This window comes from Vanellus vanellus (assembly GCF_965231255.1).
Source record: "Vanellus vanellus genome assembly, chromosome: Z".
In the NCBI taxonomy this organism is placed as follows: Eukaryota; Metazoa; Chordata; class Aves; order Charadriiformes; family Charadriidae; genus Vanellus; species Vanellus vanellus.
Window position 1 is genome coordinate 57,452,881 of NC_138908.1, and position 26,709 is coordinate 57,479,589.

Sequence of the window (26,709 nt, forward strand, 5' to 3'; positions counted from 1 at the left end):
GAAAACTTCAACTTCTGGCTAGCTTTTGTGGCATTCCTGTCTTTGTCTGATCTCCCACTGAACCAAAGGAGGTATTAATTCTCACAGTCAGCCAAAGGACCTCCATCCAACAACATTCTGCTCTCTGATAATGCTTCTCTCCTCTACAATCTTCAGCCCCACAATTCTACCTGCCACCCATTCCACAACTTCCCTCCATCAGCACTGGCCACTTCTCATTTGATTTCCTTTCTGTTCTTTTCTTGGTCTACTCGCATGATTACTGAATCTCTCCACTCATCCCTTTATTTCTGCCCCCTCCATTCTGCTCATCCTCACTTCTGCTCTCATTCTATCTTTCTCTCACCTCACTTCAGCATCTCCAGGAGCTTCCGTTTCTACTCAAGCTGAGTATCACCTTGCAACTGATCAACCTGAACTTCCAGTACATATGGTTCTCCTCTAACATTGTGATTTTACTAGGAAAAGGACATTCTCTCCAGCATAACTGAACCTCATGCTGCTTAGCTTGCACGTCAGACTCCATTCTCCTGCCTCTGCTTCTTCCTGTCCTGATTTCTTCCCAGGGTGAACAAGCTGCTAAATGGTCTTACCTCTGTATCCTTCTCGCTGTTTTCTTCCTTCCACTACTTTTCCTCTACTTGACGATGTCAGAAATTGACATGTTTGTCTGATCCTGTCCTTTGATCTCTGTATTTCACTAACTCCATTCAATTTTCTGACTTTGCTCATTCTTTTCCTCTTTCAGCTTCACAGGCAGTTTCTGTTTCCCATTCATTCCCCACCAGACTGATGCAAAAACCCAGTCTCCCTGTCCCAATTATTGTTTGAAATAAACCTTTTCCATACTGCTTCTCTTGCCAAGAAGTGCTCTCCATCAACATCCATCATACCAGTGATGCACTTGCATTGTTTCCATCTTAAGATTCTGACACCTACCCCAGAAAAAAAGTAAAAGAAAAAGACTAAAAAGATGTTGAAGTGCTGCCTGCCAACTTGGCCATTACTGGCCCCTTGCCCTTCCTCCTCATCTTGCTATATTTGCTGTATACCGTCTTGTGTGTAGAATATAGGCCATTTTTTCTGTTCTGGATTTGTATATCATCTATGCAGCAGAGTCCTCAGCCAAGTTTAGAACTTCTGAGAAGTTGAACAAACATTGATTATACCTAGGAAAATACGTTATAAGGCAAATACTGCACAATTGAAGCTACCTGATAGTGTCAGACACAACTGCCCAGAGAGCAGTAACTTGAGATTTACTGTTTTCTCCTAGGTAAGTATATTTGTTAAGTCTTACATTTGTGTGTCACAACAGATCAGTGGATGAAACACATATAAATTGATCTAGTCTCTTACTTATTTGACTTTACAATTATGCTTTCCTGCTAAAGTGATAAATGCTAACACCAAGATGAACTGGACATTTTTATGTGAACATGTAAGATGACTAACACTTATTTTTATTCCAAACATAAGTATTGCCATATTTCATTTACTTCTACAGTACCTTGACAATATTTGAGTTTCCTACTAACCACGCTCTTCCCCCCCCCTTTTTTTTTCTTTCATGCAGTTGAAACAAAAAGGTTTCACCTGCATGGAACATTCAGTCTAGCTTCTAGTAGAGCAGATGATGATTACTGGCCTTTTGAGACCAGCAATACAAATCTGAGCACTACTAAGTTTCCAAAATGTATCTGTTTTCTTGCTTACAAAGAATAAAGACAGGGAAAAATAGGAGCTAACACACTCCTATCAGGATACTTCTAATTTGCAAAGTAAAGATTCAACTTTTTCATCCATTTTCCTGATACAGAAGAATTACAGCATTTGGCAAACTAAGCTTACAATTCAAATAAAAGTAAATTAAAATATACAAAACAATCACAATGAGATATGTGGAATGGGACTGAACTGATTTTGATCATCTGCCTTTACAATAATGATAACATATAAAAGGGAACAGATTGTTAGAAATCATATGTGGTATTACGCTAAAAGAGAAAAACATAGTGAATATCAGTTTTTTACACCTGCAGGACTCCAGGCCTCTGTCACCACTATCAGATCAATTCAGTGTTTATTTCTCACCAAAAACTATCATTAGACTTAACAAAAAGGTGACTTTGTATTGAAATAATCACCAGGGTAGGTTGGTAGGAACAAAAAAAAAATATCTCAGTAACGTGCTTTGTAGTAATGTGCAGACAGATGATTTTATCTGCTAGATTAATGTTCCAGATGGATATTCAACTATCTTGTCAATTGTATATTACAGATTTGGGCTGCTTAAGGTTCTGGCCAACTTCTGCCATGTTTTCAGAGGTTTACAAGGATGCAATTAGCTGAATTAGAACATAAAAATCACCCAAATAATTAATTGATTTCAATGGGTGTTAGGCATGTCTGACAGTTCTGAAAACCCCTCTGGCCTTCAAACATGAAAACTATCTGACCAGAAGATACTCAAGTTCTAGCATTAAGTTAGAGATACTTTTCTTTTTTTACCCCCAAATTATTAACCTTAAGATCCCACATCATTCCTAATTTCCATATAACTTCCTTTTTCTCCTCTAATCTTTCCTCTATCTTTTCTTGTCACTTTCTACATTTTTTTTCTCCCATCATTCTGACTAGGCAATCTGCTTTTTCTGTGACCCAAATGTGAAAGAGAATCATAGTAACTTAGCTAACTTAGAAGACACAGAAACATTATCAGCCACTCAACAAGTCAACTTCGAGATAATGAAATTGAACTCAAAGCAGCACATCTGACAGATATTTCTGGATGCAAAGAAAATACCTATTATGAGCAGTCCTTGCATCACATAGGAAAGACGAGCCACTATAAAATAACAACTCCATACTAAAATAACTCGGCAAATAGGGCAAGAAAGGAAAAGAAAGAAAGCAGGCCATTCCACTCTCAAGGGAAGATACAGATCATGGCAGCAAGATTAGGCAGGACTGCAAATCCATTTGGCAAGGACAATGACTCACACTGGAACACAACATGGGATGAGACAGAATTACACAAGTATTCACAGATCCTGAAAGGACTTGAAGAGGAAGGCAACTGATCTTCTCCGGTGATGCCTCCTGATCCTTAAGTACAAAAAGACAGGCATATACTAAAGGAAAATCCTGGTTGTGCTTTTATTAAGGCACATCTAATTATACCGGCTGACAAGCAGACAGAGCTGCACAAACTGAAAAACCAGCATCTCAAATAGGGCACTAGTCAACACAGACTCTCTAGAACAGCAGTAGAGGCAGTATTTAATTAATAATTTAAGATAAGGATATTAGGTATGCATATGTGGCACACACACAAATTGACAGGCCACAAGAAAACTGAATCCACACAAACACATTCATTCAATTCTGATATACAAATGCCAAGCATGTTGCTAATGTCTGAGAAGAATGCAGACAGTTCTGAATAGCTGGAGTTCTGAAAAAGTTCTTATACAAAAGTGGCATTCTTGAAATCATCAACAGAATTTACAGTACTGAAATAATTGACCTGTTGGCAAACCTTTGGAAGCAGGGGAGTCAAGTGGTACCATTACTGCAACTTCAAACAAAATCTTTTGAACACACAGGGGACCAACATGTAATTTATGAAATCCAAAGGAACTTAATCTTATATACTCAGGTATATACTTCAGTATGTGTTCCTGATTAACTCTTCTACGTGCTAGCTTTTCAACACATAAACATCCATTTAACCATGTAAACTCCATGAAAAAGAAGAGAAACTTTAAATAGAAGCAAGCATACTTAAATACAAGGACGTTATCACTAAAAGGCTTGTGTATGTTGGCTTTAGATATCCATGATTTCTATCTCAAATTGCAGAGCTATCAGAACAGAGCTGACATTAATCACAGACCAACACAAACAAAATTACAAATGGCAGCAAGAACCATACTAGTCTGATTTTTCTCCCCATTTAAACGTTTTAATAAAGATACACATTTCTTTGAGAGATACCTGTTGTATAAACATGCCACAGAAATAAAAACCCAGTGAACCAGCTGCGTTTACTTGCAAATTTGCCTGCAAGAGACAGCTAAATTTTGAATTGAACAAGCAGCTCAACTAATTTTGAATGCCTACAGAAACAGCCACACTCCTATTTAACCATCACCAAAACATAAGATTACTCTAATTATTTAACTATTAACTAACTCTAGTACCAAACTTACTAAAAAGTCTCAAATATGAAGGTTAACGCAACCTAATTTCTCCTTGTAGAAATTTGTACTGTGACATCATTCAGTAAACCAGTTTCAGTTAGGACTATTTTAAAGTTTCCAGCAGGATCAGTTCTCTGCATTTTTTCACTTCACAGACACAGGATTGCTAGCACAGATGCAGAGAAATGCATGGGAACGTGCCCCAGTTTAACACTGACATGGAACTGTATCCTCAATGAAAACCACTGAAAATAGAAGTTTCTCTAAATCTACAGAAAAAAAAAAAAAAAACAAACACAATAGCAGAGTTAAGAAAAAGCTGGTTCACGGCTGGAAATTTACATTGTCTTAGAAAGCGACTGAAGGAAAAACTGAAAATAAAAGATTTCATACAGGAAAAAGGCAATGAACATACTTTTTTTTTCCACATTAAGACACTTCAACTAACCAAAAATATCTGTACAGGTTCAGCAAATTTTTGCAAGGATTTTGACTTTGAATCCTATTATGTTCCACTTCAAGAAACAAGTGAAAAACATTTTAGAGATGTTGTTATACATACTAATTGGAGTCTCAAAGTAATTATTAACAGGGAATCAAAACAAAGCAGGGTTGTTTACCCTGGAGTTATGATTATTCATACACAGGTGCAATTCACGCAAACATTTTCTTTGGTGTGAGACAATACACTGTTTTCATACAGCAACAAAACCAAAAGTCACAACTATTACATGTGAAAGTGACAAAGGCTGATATAAATTATAATTAATAATAAGAAATCATAGACTAATACAGTTGAAAGGGACCTGTGGTGGTCATTTGGTCCAATACCTCTGCTCAAAGTAGGGCCAAACTATACCAGGCTCAAAGACTGTCTAGTGAAGTTTTTAGCATCTTCAAAGATTGGTATTTCACAACCCCTCTGAACAGCTTGTTCCAGTGTTTCACCGCCCTCCAGCTGAAAAAAAAATTCCTTAATACCTAAGAAAAATTTCCCATGTTTTCACTTGTATCTCTGTTGTCTCTCATCCAAACACCATGGACTTTCAAAACAAAGTCCAGTTCTGTGTTCTTTATAGCATCCCATCAGGTAGCTGAAGACAACAAATAGATGTCTCCTCAGACTTCTCCAAATGGAAACATACAGTTCTCTCAGCCCCTCGTACATCATGTACTCCACCCCTATCCACCTTTGGCGGTCCTTCACTGGACTCATTCCAGCATGCCAATGTTGATCTAGTATTAAGAAGCTCTGAACTGGAATAGCACAATCAGACAAAATCACTGCCCTTTCAAATAAAATGTTCTTTCAAAAGAAATATATTTTAACAATACAAATGCAAAGCTAGATACCCAAGAAAAATACAGGCTACACATAGGAAATAACTGAGTATGCCCTGAAAAGTAGTAGTTATAATAATTACTGGTATAGTGAGAGTGAATTCAATACAATTCTTCAATATAATTCAGCAGTAACCATAAGCACCACCCATATATATGGATCAGATTAAGTCTTCTTTATACATGCACATGTACAACATTATGCACATTCAATTTTACTAATGTATTTTCTATATAAAAATGTATATATATAAATCAAGGGACTTAGTCATCAAGGGCGGAGACAATTTTACCTTTACATACCACCTGGTTGACATTCAAAACAGGAATACAGCTCTATGGTCCCTGCAGGAATGACATTTAAGATTTTAGTTTGAAGACTGTCTAGACAATAAACTACAAATATTAAAATGCTTACCATTTGCAAAAATTCAAGACTAAATCAAAGCCTAAAATTGTCATTTATAAACACTTGTTGTCACTTTTGAAGTTGTACATATTTGACACAATCCCTGAACTTGCTGGGGCAGCTTCTGACTCACAAAAGTCTGCGAAACAATTGCAAGACCTGCATGAGAAAGAAGGAACAGTAACTCAAAATTCTACTCTTACATACGAACTTTGCTATGCAAGAAAAACAAACACAAAGTGGCTGGTTCAGTTTTAAACTTTCTTTGGGCTAACATGATTTCACAGAATCACAGAACGGCAGGGGCTGGAAGGGACCTTTAGAGATCATCTAGTCCAACCCCCCTGCCTGAGCAGGGTCACCTACAGCAGGTTGCACAGGACAGCATCCAGGCAGGTTTTGAATGTCTCCAGTGTGAGAGACTCCACAACCTCTCTGGGCAGCCTGTTCCAGTGCTCTCCACCCTCAAAGTAAAGAAGTGCCTCCTCATGTTTAGATGTATCTTCCTGTGTTCCAGTTTGTGCCTGTTGCCCCTTGTCCTGTCACTGGGCACCACTGAAAAGAGTCCGGCCTCATCCTCCAGACGCCTGTGCTTTAGATATTTATAAGCATGGATGAGATCTCCCCCTCAGTCTGTCTTCTCTTCTCCAGGCTAAACAGACCCAGGTCTCCCAGCTCTTCCTCATAAGAGAGGTGCTTCAGTCCCTTGATCACCTTTGTAGCCCTCTGCTGGACTCTCTCCAGCAGTTCCCTTTTTTTCTTGATCTGGGGAGCCCAGAACTGGACACAATACTCCAGATGTGGCCTCACCAGGGCAGAGTAGAGGGGGAAGATAACCTCCCTCGACGTGCTGGACATGTTCTTTTTAATGCATTCCAAGATGCCATTGACCTTCTGGCCCACAAGGGCACATTGCTCACTTGTGGTCAACTTGTTGTCCACCAAGAATCCCAGGTCCCTCTCTGCAGAGCTGCTTTTCAGCAAGTCCACCCTTAAACTATACCAGTGTATGGGGTTATTCCTCCCCAGGGGCAGGACCCGATGCTTGCCCTTGTTGAACTGCATTAGGTTCCTCTCCACCCAACTCTCTAGCCTGTCCAGGTCATGCTGTATGGCAGCACAGCCTTCTGGTGTGCCAGCCACCCCTCTCAGTTTTGTGTCATCCACAAACTCACTGATGGTACAATCTGTCCCCTCATCCAGGTCATTGATGAATATGTTGAACAAGACTGGACCCAGTACTGACCCCTGGGGAACACTGCTAGTTACAGGCCTCCAACTAGACTCTGCACCACTGACCACAACACTCTGAGCTCTGCCATTCAGCCAGTTCTCAATCCACCTCATTGTCTACTCATCTAACTCACACTTCGTAAACTTACCTATGAGGATGTTATGAGAAACAGTGTCAAAAGCCTTGCTGAAGTCAAGGTAGACAATGTCCACTGCCCTCCTCTCATCCACCCAGCCAGTCATGCTTTCATAGAAGGCTATCAGATTGGTCAAACATGATTTCCCCTTGGTGAATCCATGCTGACTACTCCTGATAATGTTCTCTTCCTGTACATGCTTAGAGATGACATCCTGGATGAGGGGATCGAATGCACCCTCAGTAAGTTCGCAGATGACACTAAACTTGATCTGCTTCAGGGTAGGTTGGCTCTGCAGACAGCCTGGACCGATGGGCCAAGGCCAATGGTACGAGGTTTAACAAGGCCAAGTGCCAGGTCCTGCACTTGGGTCACAACAACCCCATGCAGCACTACAGGACTGGGGCAGAGTGGTTTGAAAGCTGCCCGGCAGAAAAGGACTTGGGGGTCTTGGTGGACAGCCAGCTGAATATGAGCCAGCAGTGTGCCCAGGTGGCCAAGAAGGGCAACAGTAGCCTGGCCTGTATCAGGAATAGTGTGGGAAGCAGGACTAGGGAAGTGATCATCCCCCTGTACTCAGCACTGGTGAGGCCCCACCTCGAGTACTGCGTTCAGCTTTGGGCCCCTCACTACAATAAGGACATTGAGGTGTTGGACTGTGTCCGGAGAAGGGCTACAAAGCTGGTGAGGGATCTGGAGGACAAATCTTATAAGGAACGACTGAGGGAACTAGGGTTGTTTAGCCTGGAGAAGAGGAGGCTGAAGGGAGACCTTATCACCCTCTACAACTACCTGAAAGAAGGTTGTAGAGAGGTGGGGGCTGACCTCTTCTCCCTGGTGACAAGTGATAGGCCGAGAGGAAATGGGTTTAAGTTATGTCAGGGGAGGTTTAGATTGAATATTAGGAAACACTTTTTCACTGAAAGGGTTATTAAACATTGGAATAGGCTGCCCAGGGAGGTGGTGGATTCACCGTCCCTGGAGGTGTTTAAAAAAAAGGGTAGATGTACTTAGGGACACGTTTAGGAGTGGTTTTTGTCAGGGTAGGTTAATGGTTGGACTTGATGATCTTAAAGGTCCCTTCCAACCTCAGCAATTCTATGATTCTATGATCCAGAATGAGCTGTTCCATCACTATTCCAGGGATGGAGGTGAGGCTGACTGGCCTGTAGTTTCCCAGGTCCTCCTTCTTGCCCTTTTTGAAGACTGGGGTCACATTAGCTTTCCTCCAGTCCTCAGGCACCTCTCCTTTTCTCTACGACCTTTCAAAGATGATGGAGAACGGCTTTGCAATAACATCTGCCAGCTCCCTCAGCACTTGTGGGTGCACCTCATCAGGGCTCATGGATTTGTGGGTGTCGAGCTGGCGTAAATGACCTTTAACCCAATCATCCTCAACAAAGAGAAAGTCTTCCTTTCTCTAGACTCCTTACTTCCTTACCTCCAGGGTCTGGGATTCCCAAGGGTTGGCCATAGCAGTAAAGACTGAAGCGAAGAAGGCATTCAGTAACTCCACCTTCTCTGCATTCTCTGTCACCAGGGCACCTACCTCATTCAGCAGCAGGCCCACATTTTCCCCAGCCTTCCTTTTGCTCCTGATGTACTTCAAGAAGCCTTTCTTAACTGTCCTTGACATCCCTTGCCAGGTTTAATTCCAAGTGGTCCTCAGCCTTCCTTGTTGTACCCCTGCATACTCTTACAACATTCCTATACTCCTCCCAAGTGGCCAGTCCCTTTTTCTACATTCTGTAAACTTCCTTCTTCCATCTGAGTTTTTGCAGAAGCTTCTTGCTCATCCATGCAGGTTTCCTGCCTCCTTTGCCTGATTTCTTACAACTAGAGATGCACCAATCTTGAGCTTGGAGGAAGCTTGACCTATTGTTTTTCCCAAGCAGTGCAGACCAAACTTTACAATGAAACAATCCCTTTCCTCAAACTTGAAGGATGTTTCATAGTACTCTGCAATACACTTTGCTAGACTACACCAGAGAAACTCGTATTTTACTCCACGTACCATCAATGACCAGCAAATTCAATCTGTAGGTAGAAAAAAAAAGTTAACACAGAGACACAAGCCGATTCCTGAAGACACACGGTACCTTTTTGGATTCTACATAAAGGTAGAAGAGGATTCAAACCCACTCTTTTCCCCAGTACAGGTCATGGGATGGTTACACCAGCCTGCAAGTAAGTACTCTCAATTTGACAATAAAATGAAATAATTTCAGAAAAGAACCGTTTCAGTGAGGAAGAGATGTTCCTAATGGTAAAATATTTGGAGATTAAAGGATTTTCTTCCCTTTGCACCTACAATAAAGTATCTGTCTATCTCCGCAATCTGGTCTGCCAATAAACACAAGCAAGGACCATAACCTGTTTCGTGCTTGTCTACTCGCTGCCCTCCTGCCCCAGCCCTCTGTTACCTTTAGAAGGTTCAAGTCAAGTGGAAATTGGTATTGGAGTTTTCCCATACCTCTTCTTAGCACTTAACTTACATTCCAGGAAAGATCTGGGACATGGAAGATTTTTAAACTTATACCAAGAACTTCAAGTCCTTAATAATAAAGAACAGAACCTGCTACATAAAAATGTTCTTGAAGTAACAAGTCCAGCGGGCACTAAATGTACTGGTGGTTGCCTCCTATCTAGAGTAACTGACATATTGGATGGGAAACTTCCATCACATCACTAATACGGGAGGTACAGCTAGACAGTCAAAGGCTTCACATGCCAGCGCCCATATCCTGCTGAATGGACAACATGGTCATTGAAACAAGTGCATTTTCCACTACAGCCAAAAGAGCTGAAATGTCATTACACCTTTTTCCTTTTACAAATCCAAACCTGTCCCATACATAGTTCGACTGTCTTCCTAGAGCTGCAGTTGCTCTCAAATCACTCCTTTCTGTACTGCCTTTGCTCAGCTGCTGTGTACCCCCCCAGTAAACTGGCCCTTCATTTCATGAGCTTTTCCAATGTGGTAGCATGACTCAGACAAGTGACCAAATATTTCTCCCTTTACCACACAAATGCAAATGTATTGCCTATATTGGGTCTGCAAAGCCTCAAAATACTTCTCAGGCTGAGCCTCTAGTCCAGCAGTACTATAATTATGCTGGCAGCTAAATCCCCTTCAACTTTTTCCTCTGGTTTTATGTTCTTCCCTTCTCTTTTATACATCATAATCCTCTCCCCACCCCCAAAGAGACAAAAGTTAAAAAAGGAGGGAAAACAGGGTGGGGCAGTTGTGGACGACACTGGGGGAAGAAACTCCACAGCCTCTTCTCTTCTTTCCACTTCAATTTATACCTCTGGCTCTATTCTGTATTTTGTAAAAGTTGCCCACTTTTATATTCCTTTTCCTTTGTTTATTTTGGGCATTCTCCATTTCCCATTTTCTCCTTCCTTTCCTGGCAGCAGGACTCCTCAGAGGAACTCATTCTGTCCATTCTGCCCCTTTGAGAGGTTGGGGTTTGTTTTTGGTTTTTTTTTTTTTTTTTTCTTTTCCTTTCTGAAGAAGACAAAAAGCCAGCTCTCCCTAGTATTTTGTTTCCTTATCACTCAAGAGCATACAAGTTGCTTTTGGAGTTGATAATCTGCAATGTGGTCTTCTGTAACGGCTGTCAAGTCAGTAATTAGAAATAATACATTAAAAGTATAATTATTGATCAGGCTATTTAAGTGACCGTTGAACTTTATCAGACAGGATTATCTGCAAACAGGCTGCACTCAGAGACTGACTTCTACTGGGGAAACAAGTTAACTCAGAAATTTATATAAACCCTAGAAATATATATACAAAATTTATCTAGAAAAAGGTTCTAGAAAACTCATTTTTATGCTATCATTAAGGGCAGTGTTGCCAAATTTTTCTTGCTCCTGCACTGCAAATTGCTTCAATTCTACCAAACTATGATCGAGTTTAGATTAGTGTTACTTTCATTAGTTCCAGCACTATTAGTGAGCTAAAAAATCACATAAGGTTTTTTTATCTTCTACTTTTTGTGTGAAAGAAACACACAATTGCACATATGAAATCATGTGTTACTGTTATTGAGTCTAGATATCATGTATTTGTTCCAAATAAATAGTCTAATTATCATAGTAGTCTTGACTGTAAACAAGACGTTCTTTACTCAACCAGGATTCCCAGGTTACAAGGGCAAAACCGGGAAGACAAATTAACAAACTGACACTCCCACATACTGTCTGTGTAATCCACGGCTGACCTGCCATATCTTTTATTACTTGTACACACCATTTAACACTAAGTATGGCTGTAATCATATAATAAGATTTGCTAAAGCCAGATTTCGTGTGAACTAGTCCAACAGCAGCATTTTGATGATAAACTTGCTAAACACTGAGAATAGTTTTAAAGTGTTTTGAAACTAGCAGAAACAGTGGCATTACTAATAATACATTTGCAATGCTCTAATTGCATTTTGAAAGCATGTGAAATTTTCTAATCATGACCTAGATTAACTCCCATGTTCCATAAGAGGCATGTTATAATTTTAAAGTGATAAATGCATATTTATGCATGCAATTATATTCTACTAAAGATTCCCTCTGAAAAAACATCAGAATTATGTAACATTTTACTGTTAACATTGCATGTGTAATTACGTATTTATGAGTATAAAATTGTTTCAGTAACTTAAACAGTTCTAGTCATATGTAGCAATCACTACCCATTGTTAGTACTGTGATCTGATATTTTAATTATGCCATCAAAAGGACCTCACTCATTACACAGATAAAAGAAAAGGAAATAGAAGTATGTAGGAACAAACAGGAAAGGAGAGATCACAAATTACGATTGCAAAACTAATCCTGTACACCATCTGTGACAGTACAACACAGACATGATAGAACAAAAAGGTTTGTTAAACTGCTACTTTATTCCACCACATGGTCTAAATGAGGAAAGGATGACAATCTGAAATACATACTTCTGCTTATTCCACCATTAAGAAACTAAAAAGCTATTGGTGAAAAATAAGTAAGGAATGTGTGCATACACGCATGTTAGATACAGCATTTGCTGGGGAAATAAATTCTGATTTGTATTAAGAGATAATTTTAGTTCAAATTATGAATTCTTTAATGGTCATACACAGCCGGAGTGTCTGGTCCTCAACCATGGTGAATCAAAAGTGAGCAAGACACTCAAACAAAGCATAAACAGCAGCCCCAAACGCCCAAAGCATCAATCTTTTTCTAGATCGTTTGTCTATACTGATGTTACAAAATAAAATTTCCAAAGTCTTATTGCAAGAAAGGACTTCTCAACACATCTGCCCCACAGGAATGTGAAATTACACAGTACTTTCCAACAGCTAGAGCTGCTGGAATAGTTAAACGTACATTAACAGTTAAGGCTAGAAAGACACATACAAGGACTTGCACTGTCTGCATTTCCAGTACAGAGCCACTCATCTACCCACACTTGCTTGCACCTTTCTACCCATCTGTCATCTGGTTTTTTCCCCTCATTCATAATACATTTTTACTTTCTCTCATTATACCTGTATTTCAGACTAAACATCAGTTCTTGTCCAGTATACTGCCAAGCCACCTTCCAGTCTCTTTTCTTTCCAGACAAATATCGATTCTTCTCATTCCCCACACTTCAAAATAAATTCTAATCACAATACCACACCCTTGCCCACTGAGGCTAACAGAACTGAGTCTTTCACAATCTGTTTTTCCCAAGCAATTTGTTTCTTCCACTAACAAATCAAAACTAATTTCCTCTTCAAAACCAGCAACAGTTCTCCTCCAACTGAAAATCAATTTTCCAACCTCCCAGACAATTTTAATACAGTTTAGCCGAGCTTGCAAATATAACTATATTTGGCATATAGTTTCTGCTGTTAATATTTCTTTTACGTAAAGTACTCTTTGGTTATTTTATTTTCTTCCAATTTTCCCATCCAGAGGCAATCAAAACTTGACTGGGGAGTTTGCTCTAGCAAATCTGAGGACAATGGATCCAGAAAGACAAAAGGTCGTTTCACCTATGTAAACTGAAAGATTAACTACTGGGCTGGATCTGGGCCCTGAAGTTTGCTTCCAAGTAGGACAGACCTTGACTAATGTCCAGATCAGAAAGCGGTCTTAAAACCTACTTGACTCTGAGACCAACAGCACAGTTAATGGCTCTTTTATTAACAGGACGGGAGGAAGAAATGTAAGAAAGCAACAAAGCCACAACAGGAGAGATGTGGCTGAACATGACAGAAAAGTTCTGAAAAAGAAGAGTAAGATGGTAAGAAGGTAAAGAACAAAGAAGCATCTGGAAGGATGAGGAGACAAAGCTGTTTACATACTTGCTCCCTCCTTACTTTAAGCCATTTTAGTTCCAGAATCCTATTGAGTTCCTGCTTCTGCCTGTGAACTCACCTCCCACTTCACTACTGCGAGGAAGGAAAGCAACAATATTTTTACTGTTGCGGGAAAAGAAGTAAAATCCTTTTCCTACAGCACAGGAAGCATAACCATTCAGAAGTAATAAGGATGTATTACACTCTACCCACAGTGTCTTTGACTGAGACTGTCTTTTTCTATTTGTAAGTTCAAAATAGTCATATTGTCTGTGGTGCAATATCACTCATATCAGAAAGTCCACTTTTACAATTTTAAAAAACTTTTATTTTTTCTACCACCTGCTGTGTAAGCTTACCAAATGAGTCTACAAGTCCATTTAACTCTGTTGTCGCATCTTGTATGTTTCTGACAGGGAGGCTTTTATATTGTCCTTGTTCCCTTAGTCTTTCTTTCTTTTCCTTGATTTGTTATCAGGGAGGATGATTTTCCATCTTATTTCCCTGACAGCAAAAGGATGTCCATCAGTTCTGCCTGCTTTGTTTCTTTCTCTAAAGCCTTAGGGACTAACTGGAAATTATGTAAAGATAACAAAGATTCTGCACCAAACAATAGATAAGTACTTTAAATTCATTGTAATGGATTATAACAAATTAACTATTAGATTAGAATTTATATTTGCTTTTGAACCAGAAATGAGCAAAGAAAGTTTCAACTCCATAACAACATAGAGGTAATACACGTATGCTTATTGCTTCCAAACAGATATATTTCTCAAATAAAGGAAAAGAATTAAGACAAAGTCATTTGGGTTGATGATTTTGGACTTCTTAAAATTTCTTCCTTCTGCTTTTGAATCAATCGTAAATAATCAAGAAAGTTGCCCAATATTTTGGGTCATCTTAATTTGATAATAGAGACAACAATAAGAAATTTAAAAAGCAATATAAATCAAAAAGAAGTGGAAACAGAAGGCAAGTGTTCTAGCATTACATACATAATTAGCTTCTCAAGTACAAGAGTAAATCTCAGTGAGAAATAAAAGAATTTTGGAATAAAAAATAACAATAGTACAAGCCTTTATTAAACAAATTTAGAAATCATTAAATGATGCAAAAAATGGCACACTGATTCATCATACAGTTATGTTCTTCAAGTGAAGAAACTTACATTCCACAATTAACTTTATTAGCAAGCAGAGGTTACAGAGCAACTGTTAAGAAAGGCAAATATTAAAACAAACTTCTTGTGAACTCACACTGAAGAATCCAGCTTGATTAAAGAACCAAATCCCACTGGCACACCCTTGTAACTAGCTCTAGAAGACATTCGAGCAAAACAGAATGCATTGGTCTCAACTGGTTGAAGTTTAATGACTTGACAAAAACAAAAGGCCGTAATACTCCAAAAGTTTCATTTGGTTTAACGGTCCATGAATTTTACAGATCCAAAGGAAATAAAATAATAAAAAAAAAACTACACAAGAAGCCCCCACCAAATATAGGCATCACATACATATAAACTATGTATAATTAAGTACTTAGCAATCTGAGGGCAAGCCAGGTTGATTTATTCAAATTAATTTAAAATAGCTTCTTTAAGTTATGATTGAAAATGAAGAGAACATTTATTATAAATCACTAGTTTTGCACATTTTTTTAAGCTGTTGTTCTGCCCATTTAATCACTGAAGCAGTCAAATGATTCTTTGTACTATATTTTTTTAATTAAACAGGATATATTATGTTGCATTTTTATGTAAGCAGTGATAGAACTTAATGTGTTCTATCTAGACTTTGAGTTTTAATCAATTACATTATGCTAACTAGCACATTGGCTACAGTCTTCAAGACAGTAATTTTTAACTTATTTCTGGCACATTGCATTTAGAAAACGGAAATGTAACAAAAATACACAAAACAAGAAAAAATCTACAGCTGACATTAGTAAATACAACACTTCTAAAGAAATGCTACATAACAATAAATTTATCAAAACATATTTTACATTTCAAACTCAGCAGTTCATTAAAGAAGGGAAGCACTATAATTATATGAACTGAACAGATTGTTTCTGGTCACAACGTCCTTCAAAGGTTTAAAATTAATGCATCTTACCATCTTATGGTTATTTTTATACATAAACTAATAGAGGGAAACGTTCCCAGTTTGGTTGTTGAAAAGTCTGTGATGGCCTACTGTCCTGGCTTTTCTTTAGAACTCTGCCAATCTTATTTGAATTTAAAATTCTATGTCCAGGCACTATCCCATCCCCCCAGTACAGAAAAAACACTGACAAAGAGGAACAAGTTCACAGCACAGGCCACCAACATAGTCGGAGACTGTAGCACAGACCCTGCGAGGACAGACTCCGGAAAGGGGCCTGTTCCACCTGGAGAGAAGACTTTCAGAGAACCTATCAGCACCTCCCAGTATCAACAAGGAGGTTATTCAGAAGGCAGAGACAGGCTCTTTACTGGACAAGAGACAACAGGCATGAGTTGAAACACAAGAGGTTCAGAGAGGGTATAAGGAGAAAGTTTGTCATCCTGAGGACAGCCCAGCAGTGGATGTGTTGTCTCCACCCTTGGAGGTTTTTATGACATGACTGGATGCAGCTTCGATACCAGTTCGGACCTCATTACTGACCCTGCTTTTGGCAGGAGTTTGGAGTAGAACCCCACTGAGGTCCCCTCCACACTAAATTATTCTGTCATTCTATGGATACAGTATCTTTATTTAATCAAAAGTTACATTACTTGACTAAATTTAGGCCTTACCAGAATTGTAGTAACAACCTCCAAACAGTTTTCTTTAAAACAAACAGTAATTTAAAGACATCTTTTCATCTATATTAACTGCCTGTCTACCCAAGATCGAGGATGATATGCTCTTGTTTTCCTTCAGCAGGTCCCCTTGGTGTGAAGAGACCACCACTTTTCCTGGCTCCACACACATTTAACCTATTGTTTTAACAGTATGATAAAGGGCACTCGAGGTCACTTCCCCTTAGGCATTCTCAGAAATACTTCAGCTACATTGTGGCAAGTCAAAACAATACTGGGTTTCTTAGCCAAGACAGACTTCTGATGTGGGAGAAGGAGAAAAGTAGTTTGACACATTAAGAAGGAGCACCATGCGCCTTACAAGTTGTTTAAAAGCAAAGCTTTTCCGTATTTCCAGAAATGGCTTCAAGTAATCTAAATATAAAGTTGCTCAAAGATATTTCACAGAAGTTGGTAAAGCAGTGCATCAGGCTAGTGCAGGAGTAAGGAAGTGGACAGACAATGCCTTCTAGCATATTATGCCACGTGGTTAACTTGTAATATCAGGTAATGACAAACTTCAAATTTCATTCCAAAAAGCCTGACTGCAAGAAATGTTATTTCACCACCTTGCACAGTCTTCTAATCACAGCATAATATCTTAAACAATAAAAAGAGACATCATGTATTACCAACTAACCAAAAAATTTTTATGTCAGGGTCAAGAGTTCCAAAAACCTGTGTCGAAACTCACAGAACCACCATGAAATTGACAAATATTACAACCTTTTTTACAAAACAAAGTAAAAACATTTCAATATTTGGAAGTTAGTTTAAAACTCAGTTTTGCGCGTTCACAGGCAAAAATATTGATAAGCTATCAGTCCAAGCAAGTGGCAGAGCTCTTAGACTTGGAAAAGTACCAAGGCCCAAAAAAATTAGGGTACGGCTTAAGTCTGCTGCAGTCTAAAGATATCCTTCTAAACATTGTTAATATACCTGAACCAGCTTGGATAGCAAAAAACCATGACTTTTTCAGTGTGTTGCGCAATTTACACTGCTGAGGCTTCCAGCTGCTGAAATATGAGCTAGTTCAGGTACATTTGCATGTGTTACAACCACACATGCAACTACATTGCAGACATAGCTTCAAATTGATTTGGTTCTGCCTTATACTGGTGTAATCTCATTCACCTCAACCAAATAGATCTCCTGCTTTATTTATTCTCCACTTGACCTGAGCCTATTTCATCACACTGCTTTTAGGTCTACTAGTGCATAACAATGAAAAGCGAAGATTCCAGCTCATTTTTTACACTGACCTTCTACAGGGCTCAGGAGTCCTACTAACAGTTTTGCATTCTCATTATCACAAACTTAAGTCTAATATGCTTCTCCCCATCTTCTGCAAGCATGCTTCCAAAAAACTCATTGGAATTCAGTGCAACTCCACCATCCTTTCAATGCCCAAAACACCATTTTAGCGTGCTAGGCTGCAGTTTTAGGGATCAGAAGAATCATAGGAATAGAACATCCTAATGTTAGCGAGATACCTTGAAATCACCTTTAACTGAAGCCAGGTTCAGATAAAAGCAACCAGAAGTATTTATTCATACAAGCCCTGACAGACAGCATAGTTACAAAGGTTTATGAAGACCCAGGTATAGAGCAATTAAAAGATAACCATGCATCTATTTACACAGTTGTTAGAATAGTTCCAAAGTCTCAACCTTTTGGGAGCCAGCTGTTGGATTGACACATGCTTTATTGCCCACAGCTGAGGATCAGGGTCTTGTGCAATCCTATGTCCTCAGATTCCACTGGGAACCCAAAATTTCTTTTGTAGCTCAGTCCATTTTTGGGGTTATCCAGGATGTGGTTACACAACATTTTCTCTGGCACTGCAAGCCAGCTTAAAAAGTTATCCTGTCCGTTCCCCTTCCCTTGTGCCACTTGTTCCAAAAGAGGGGAAAAAATATATATTTAACTTAGGTCACAGTTGTGATACAGTTTATAGCACAGCCTGACAAAGAGCTGTTGTGTTTACAAAACCGAGGGAGCAGCAAATTCCAGTGTCTGTGAGAGGCTGAGAAAAGAAACATCTTGTGTGCCAGGGACAGTTTAAGAGGACACTTAAGACACATCATGAAACTACAACCTCTACCTCACTCTCAGATCTCTGGGACTTCATGGTTTACATTTCCTGACAGAAAGGCCAACACTCTCTGCTTGGTCTTCCACTCATATTCCCCAGCATTAGGAATTCTGTCCCTTGGCCATCAGTTGCTAAGTAGGTAGAGTCTGCTTTCTACTCCTCCAAAGAGCAAAACCTCAAGGTATCAAAATACAAAACACCCAAAAGACTGCCACTGTTTTAATCAGTGCAGAAATCTGAAAACTATGCATAACAGACAGTTTGTCAATACAATAAAAATAAATCTGTTGCTTCAAAGCTGCATAGTAACACTGATCTTAATACAAAGAAGTGAGCATTCAAATCTCACACAACTAATCTGAGACTCTAAAGAGTACAATCTAGTAGAACTGACTTAAATCGGATTTTGCAAGACAGTAAAAACTGGAGACATTTCTATGTACATATTATTATATGACCATAATATATTCCATATTAAAATAAAACTTCTAGTGGTTCAAAAAAAAAGAATCCAAAGAGAGAACATGTACTGCCAGTGCTGCAAAGTATGGCAAAATAGTGTCAGGAATAAGATCAGAAATGCCAGTTATAATTTCCAAAATCAGTTTGTACAAGAAGCAGTTCTCTCTACGTGAGGTACATCTCCTAGCCAGAGGAAATGTCTTTAGTAGTTTGAGTATAAAGTTGAAAAACATGCGAGCTTTCAGGTTCACCACTCCTTTTTGCAGTCTTCACACAACCTATAAAATGGAAATAGTCTGGCTTTGAGTCCAATTACTCCTTCATCTACAAGCAAAGGGTTTTAAAGGTTTCACTTAATTCAACTCCTTTTATTCCCTCAATTTTCTGAGGATAACATTTTGCCTTCTTTGTCTTTGTAGGCTACAGGACTGGAGTAAGAATGTTTCTGATTCTGCCCCCTCATACAGACCAGTTGCTATATGTCCCCAACTTCTGCTTTCTGAGCACACAGGAGTACTCCTTCATACAGACGGGATGCAACAAACACATAAGCGGCTTTCTTCCCCCTCTGCATTTTGGCAAACTTTTGCTCCTTTGCTTCAGAGAGAAGTATAGAGAGAGCTGGGGATTGCTGTCCCTTCTAATTGTACTGTAGCTAACTCACGAACAAACATAATACAGTATTGCTACATTTTGCAGAACCAGCGCCAAACATTAAAGAATGTCAGAATTCCCCATAACTGGGAAATCCTGCAAAAGAGAAGATTTTTGCTGGCTTATACTGTCCACTGTAGTATGCAGTACATCAACTATACCACACATAACAGACTTTATATTTTTGTCTGGACATCATCCTCCAACATGAACCCTCATTTGAAAGCTGCATTTTTAAGAGGCTTTTGTCTTTATAACCTCAGAGCCTTCTATGTTATTTGACTACCTTAATAGGTTTCCAAAGCACCTTTTTAACTCACAAAAACTCCTCTTTTATTAGGAATTAATGGTTGTTTTCCAATAGTCTTTGTCCTCAAATGCTCTTGCATTAGTCTTGCAGTCAAGGTTTACCTAATATATTCAGTAAAACTCAGACACCACCTGCGGCCCTATCGCTATAACTGAACCCATGCAAGCAATCATATAATTTTATGTTGAAGTTAACAGAGCTCCCAATCTAAATGCACTTGAACAACTGAGGCCTCTAAAAATTGTTTGAGAAACACAGGTACCAAATTTAATGTACATTTATATGTAGCAAGATTAGACATTTAAAAGTAAAAGTTTTTCTTACTTTAAAAACGTCTGCCAGTGCTGGAAACCCAGGTGACAGCAGAACACATTGAAGAATGATGAACATTTTGCCGATAACTACAAAATCTTAGTAGTCAACCAAGACTAACGGAAAACAAAGACGGAAAATACTCATTTAAAGCATACTAGACATGTTCTTAAGGATCCATTTTATATATGCAAAGTGTCAATACTAGACTAAGAAATGTGAACACTATTCCTCTAAAATATTAAAAAAAATAATCAAAGTTCTTATCCTCACATACTCTGTTTTTGGGAAACAATATGACTTTGTGCAAAAAGTCTCACAAACTGATTTCAACTGATTTGATAATTATTCTTACTAAAAGCTATAAAAAAGAAACCATTAAGACCAATAAAGCCACATAAAGAAACATTTTTTTAATTCTTAATTATACATGCAAATAACTTTAATCACATCACTTGCAACATATATAATATATTCATTTATTTAAAACACTTGTAAAAGACTTTCTTAAACCCTGAAATCTACTGCAACTGCTCAAGCACATAAGCAAAATGATAAAGCAGTATCAGCTAAGACAACTCAACCAGACTGTCAATAAAAAATTTTGCATCACAAACATCACACAGTTCAAGAACTGAGGTAAGTATCAGAAAAATTCCTACATGGGGTGCACACATATCAAGAAATAGCACAGTACGCATATTTATGCAAGCATAAATATTTTCAAAGTCCCAGTCTAAGTAATCAATCTTCAGTTTAATAAGTCCGTAAAATGCCCCAGCTCTATTTCCTAGGCCTAGCATTGAATATATTTTTCATCTTCCCAGTAAATATTGAACAGCAACCTATAAACAACTGGTGATAACCAGTTAACATGAGACTTCTGCAGGATCAAAACTGAGAGCTAGCCAAGCGAAAAAACAGAAGACAGATAACATTTGATGTCAACAAATACAAAATAATAAACTCCTGAAAGAATAACTTGCAGCTATTCCCACATGGCATTGAATTTTAAGCCAAATTTAAGCACATAAACAAAATAACCATGCACAGGATGTGCAGCTCAACAGAATCTCTGCTTAACACAGGCACTCTCAAGAAACAAAGTGTTCCCATGAACAAAGAATGAGATCGAAAACATTCTCATTTCACCTGGAACACTGTCTTTTATGACATCATAGAAAACCAGAATCAATTCATGGATTTATCTGAACTACGGACAAATACTAAGGATACTAGGAAAAAAAAAAAAAAACAAAACCAAACCACCAACCAGAAGAAAGCCCAGAAGAAGGGACAGAGGAACAGAAAATCAAATTAAGAGCTAATGCCTCCTTTCCTAATACAAGGAAATGTTCAGCTGTGATTAAAAAGCAATCTACTAACAACAAAAGGGACTGTGTAATACTACTGTGGAAGTCACTGTCAAAGACATAGATGCAGAGACAACTCACATCATAAAAGGACAATGCTTGTATTGACTTCAAATCAATAGTTGGCTGCACCACATTGGATTTTTTTTTCTACAAAGTGAGATTTAAATATTCATGTTTGACTGTGCGATACAGTGACTGCACAACCAAAATTATATGGACAGTTATCTTCCAGGTAAGTCTACTTGTCTACTCAAGAAGTATTTAGATTTCCCTCCACAGAAAATTACTTTCTAGTACACATCAATGGGACAGAAAGAAAGCTAGGAATTACTTTTAAAGATCAAATCAGCTCTACATCAATACCCATGATAACACAAGGGGATTATATTATTGCCCATGTGAATCAGATCTCTCTGCATTCAGTACTGCATAACCCAGAGAACTTAACATTGGAATAAGGCATCACCTTTTTTCTTCCAGCATCTCACACATTACAACTGACAGCAACAAGATACTTTACACTTGTACCTTGTAGCTCTCACTATATTGCAAGGCATACAACCCATTTAAGTGAGAGATATAATGCACTTTCTAGATCAACACAGCAGGCAGCAAAAAGCACCTATTTGTATGTGGCAAATAAAACCAATTACAGTTCTCCCAGCAGAACCACTATAAAGAAGCCTCCTTGTATATATATATGCAGCTCTGTAGAAAGAGACCTGGGAGTCCTGGTGGACAACAGGATGACCATGAGCCAGCAATGTGCCCTTGTGGCCAAGAAGGCCAATGGCATCCTGGGGTGCATCAAGAAGAGTGTGGCCAGCAGGTCAAGGGAGGTCATCCTCCCCCTCTACTCTGCCCTGGTGAGGCCGCACCTGGAGTGCAGTGTCCAGTTCTGGGCTCCCCAGCTCAAGAAGGACAGGGAACTGCTGGAGAGGGTGCAGCATAGGGCTACCAAGATGATTAGGGGACTGGAACACTCTCTTATGAAGAAAGACTGAGGGAATTGGGTCTCTTTAGTCTGGAAAAAAGACAGTTGAGGGGGGACCTGATCCATGCTTATAAATACTTAAAGGGTGGGTGCCAGGAGGATGGGGCCAGGCTCTTTTCGGTGGTGCCCAGTGACAGGACAAGAGGTAATGGGCACAAACTTGAGTATAGGAAGTTCCGCCTAAACATGAGGAGGAACTTCTTTACCTTGAGGGTGGTAGAGCACTGGAACAGGCTGCCCAGGGAGGTGGTGGAATCTCCATCTCTGGAGACATCCAAAACCCGCCTGGACGCGTTCCTGTGCAACCTGCTCTAAGGTGTCCCTGCTCTGTCAGGGGGGTTGGACTAGATGATCTCCAGAGGCCCCTTCCAACCCTATGATTCTATGATATACACATTTTGGTTTTGTTTTTTGAGTCTCCATAAAGACAGATCTACCTTATAGAATAATCTGCAAAATCTCATATCCAGAAATTAAAGAAATTTCTCATTTTCAAGCTCATTTACCTTCTGATAAAGAAATCACATCTGAAACAAGTTAGAGAAATACAAATGCAAGCATGAGCTCAAATGTTGACTCAGATCTTGCTAGTCTTATTCATATTAGTCATCTTACTGGGCTCATGCCGAGAACCCTGTGGGTGGGTGGACACATGAATTCATATGGAACCCACTGAAATCAGTGCACAGCCAGGGTCAGAGGCTGTGAAACAGCAGCTCTATTAAGTTAAATGGAAAAAATATAACTGCGTGTTGCCTGATAACAGCGTTGATATTTGCATACAAGCCTAGGTAAAAAGAAGGGTGGTGTGTTATAACAGAAATGCTAGCCTATAATAGCATAGCAGTACCAGGATAGAATAATTTGGGTTGAAAGGCACCTCAGGAGGTCATCTAGTTCAACCTCCTACTCAAAGCTTCAGCTATTTTTATAAAAAGGCCACAAGGTTTTGGTTGCCTTCTTCCACATCAGTTGTTTTTTCAAAACACCATTAAAACAGATTATTTTTTTTTTAATTATTGCACGTTTAATTATGTTAATCTGATTTTTAATTAAAGTTTTGTAGCTTTTGATCACAGTTCTCTTTTATCCATAACTAACACCATTTAATTCATCTATCTGTCTAATATTACTATATTTCTGAATCTTGTTTATTTCCCTCTTCAGGTTCTTTCAGCCAAGATGCTAGATTATTTCCTGTAACTGCATACATCATCACTTAGCTTTTTGTTTACATAAGGCCATAGAGTAGAAATGCCCCAGAGTTGAGATAAAGAGATCAATGGCAAAAATGACAACCCTGTTCAGTAACTGCTTTTCTTACAACTTCAGCAAGAAGACACCATTGCTAGTACAAGATGGCAGTGACTTTCACTTTAGTAGTGTTCTGTGGTCATGCACAACATTAACTCCACATAGTTTGGAAATGTTTATTCTACAGATATCAACTTTGATTTTTATTAGTCCAATCACCACTCTCACCAGCTACATGTGAGAAGCAGCAGCAGTCTCCTTTCATTTTCCATTCTGCAGTTCCCGTCAGTCTGATTTCATCAACAAGAATGTCAAACCTTTTTCTGCACTCTGTAAACTTCTTGCTCATTAAAACTTCCCCTCCCAGCAAACACTACTTCCCTATGTTGCTGCCGTTGGCACTTACGAAAATGAAGAACTGTCAACAGCTGTGATTTAAGGCTTCTCTGGAAAGTGCACCCTATAATTTCACACTACAATACTGAAGTTGTTTACTACAAAATTCTCCATTTACACCACTGAAGTCACTTGGGACTCATCCCTATCAAGCAGAAGGCAGCAATGGCTACTGTGTTCCTACTGAATCCTCAAATTACTGTCACCAACCTTAAGCAGGGACAACAAAACAGCATGCCCAAGAAACATCTCTACAATATTACTCCCATATCAATTGCTAGGAAGACTGGGCAGAGAGAAAGAAAAAAGTGTTAATGCATATAAACTGATCAAAACAACCCTTTTTAACAGTGCATGTAATCTCTCCACGATCTCCTGTCAATATTAATTTTCCATAAAACACAAACTTCAGAAATATTTCTCTCTCACCTAAACTACATATTTATTAAATTTGACTAACAACAGAACTAATGGAGAAGCAGATGATAAATTGGAAAGCTGTACAGGGCTAAGATGTCAGAAACACTGACCATTAAGCAACTAATCTCAAGTGCAATGTCACATTTGAAATTATTAGTAGCCATCACAATTTTCCCAATTATGGTCTGCCCAGCAACCAAAAAGAACATAATCTATGTCTCTCCAGCAACAAATAATTTATAAATAACCAAAGCAAGGTGTTATTTTCTCACCTGTCACAGGCTGCAGAGGTGAGAAAGGGAAATTTGGAGACAGAGCCAATCAGGTTCTAATTAGACTTCTGTTGCACAAAAACAAAACAAAAAAATCTGAAGTTTTAGCCGCAATTATTTTCTAAAAAATAAATAAATAAATCTTTTGTGAAAATAAATTAAATTCATGAACTCATAACCCACATCTGAGGGAACACTTCCCCACCCAGAAGCAAACTCAATACAGACACAGAGAAAAACCACAGATGCTTCTGTGACTGTTTGCCCTCCTTCTGCAACGAGGTGATTTATTATTTTTTTTAAACGGCACAAGTAAGTATTCTCGAGGAAGTTCTCCAGCAAAACACACCACCTTCACGGAGGCGCGGCAGCCAGAAGAGGGATGGGGGGCTCCCGGCTCCCCCACCGGCCCGCTGGGACCGGCGCCCAGCCGCCCTCCCGGGAGCCCCGTTTACGGGAGGGGGAGCACACCAGTGACCTGTACACACACCACCAGACAAGAAGGGCCTTCCGTGCCGACCGGGAGCCCTCCTGCCCCTCTCCCTCCCCAGGTACGGCCTACCGAGGGGCGGCCGTCCCGCCGAGCGCTGCCCGGCGCCCCTCCGTCCGCGTTGCCTAGCGCCGGCCCCGCCGCGCACCCCCGCCCTCCCCCTCGCCACGCCGCGGGGTCCCGGGCACGGACAGTCGCCGTACAGGCGGCTCTTGGGCAGGCCAGCGGAGCTCCCCGGCGGGGGGACGGAACGCGGAACAACGCCGAGGTGTAACCGCCACCCCCCCACCCTTCCCCTGGACCGTTAACGTTCAGCGGGCACGGGCCGCCGGGCGGCGCTGGCCCCACTCACCCCGGCGGCGGCTGGGCAGGCCGGCGCGGGCAGGCAGTCCCCTCAGCGCCCGCTCCCTCTCCATGCACGGCGCCGGGGGACGCGGCGGCGGCGGCGGCGGCGGCGTGGTGCCGAGCCGCGCTCTGCCCGCTGCCTGCGCGCGGCCGCCCCGCCCTCCCGCGCGGGACAGCGGCGGGGCGGGGGGGGGGAGGGGGGAACAGGACGGGGGGCGGGGCAGTCGCCCTCTCGATAGGCGGGGACGCGGAGCCGCCAGGCTCCCGCTGCCTGCGTCATCACGCAGCTGCTAGGCGACGCGCGGGGCATGGCCGGCGGAGCCTACCGTCGTCCGTCCCCACCCCCCGCCCGCTCCCCTCACGGAAAGGAGCTGCTGCTCTGAGGCGGGAGCGCCGCCCCCCCCCGCCTCGGTCCCGCACTCAGTCGCCCCTCGAGGGCCTCCGGCGCTGGGGGGGTGTTGATCACCCCAGGGAAACCGTCCTGGCGGCCGGCAGCGCAGCCGCCACAGGGCAAGGAGAGCATGCAGAGGGCCGCTGGCCCATGGCGGCGGCAGCCTACTTCCTCGGCGCTGGAGGGGGCAGAAGGGGGGTGTGACTGCGGGAAGGGAACCGCTCCTCGGCGATCGGTTGTTGCTGTGTCGTCGTGTCGTCGCTCGCTCCCCCCCGCCCCCCCCCCCGGCCCCGCTGTGGGGAACAAGGGCGGCTTGTCTCTCGCAAGTTTCCGTCTGGTCTGACCAGTGGGAGCCGCTGTGAAGTAAAAACTGCGCTGAACTGAGGCAAATGGCCTCGGAGCAGCCAGCAGAAGTTAGAGGGACAGACCTTGCCTTGTTCAGCCGTGGTAAACAAAAGCA

The 26,709-nt window shown here is 40.6% G+C and overlaps 1 protein-coding gene across 1 annotated transcript in view; it reads right to left on the minus strand.

Moving 5' to 3' along the window:
- The window catches only part of JAK2 (Janus kinase 2), a 97,365-nt gene extending 71,438 nt beyond the window's left edge, over nt 1-25,927 (minus strand). The window contains exons 1-2 of the mRNA XM_082498119.1: nt 25,866-25,927; nt 25,024-25,091 (exon numbers count right to left, since the gene is read on the minus strand). The gene's annotated coding sequence lies outside the window, so the exon portion shown is untranslated. The remainder of the gene's footprint in view (nt 1-25,023; nt 25,092-25,865) is intronic.
- Nucleotides 25,928-26,709: the final 782 nt, after the last annotated feature.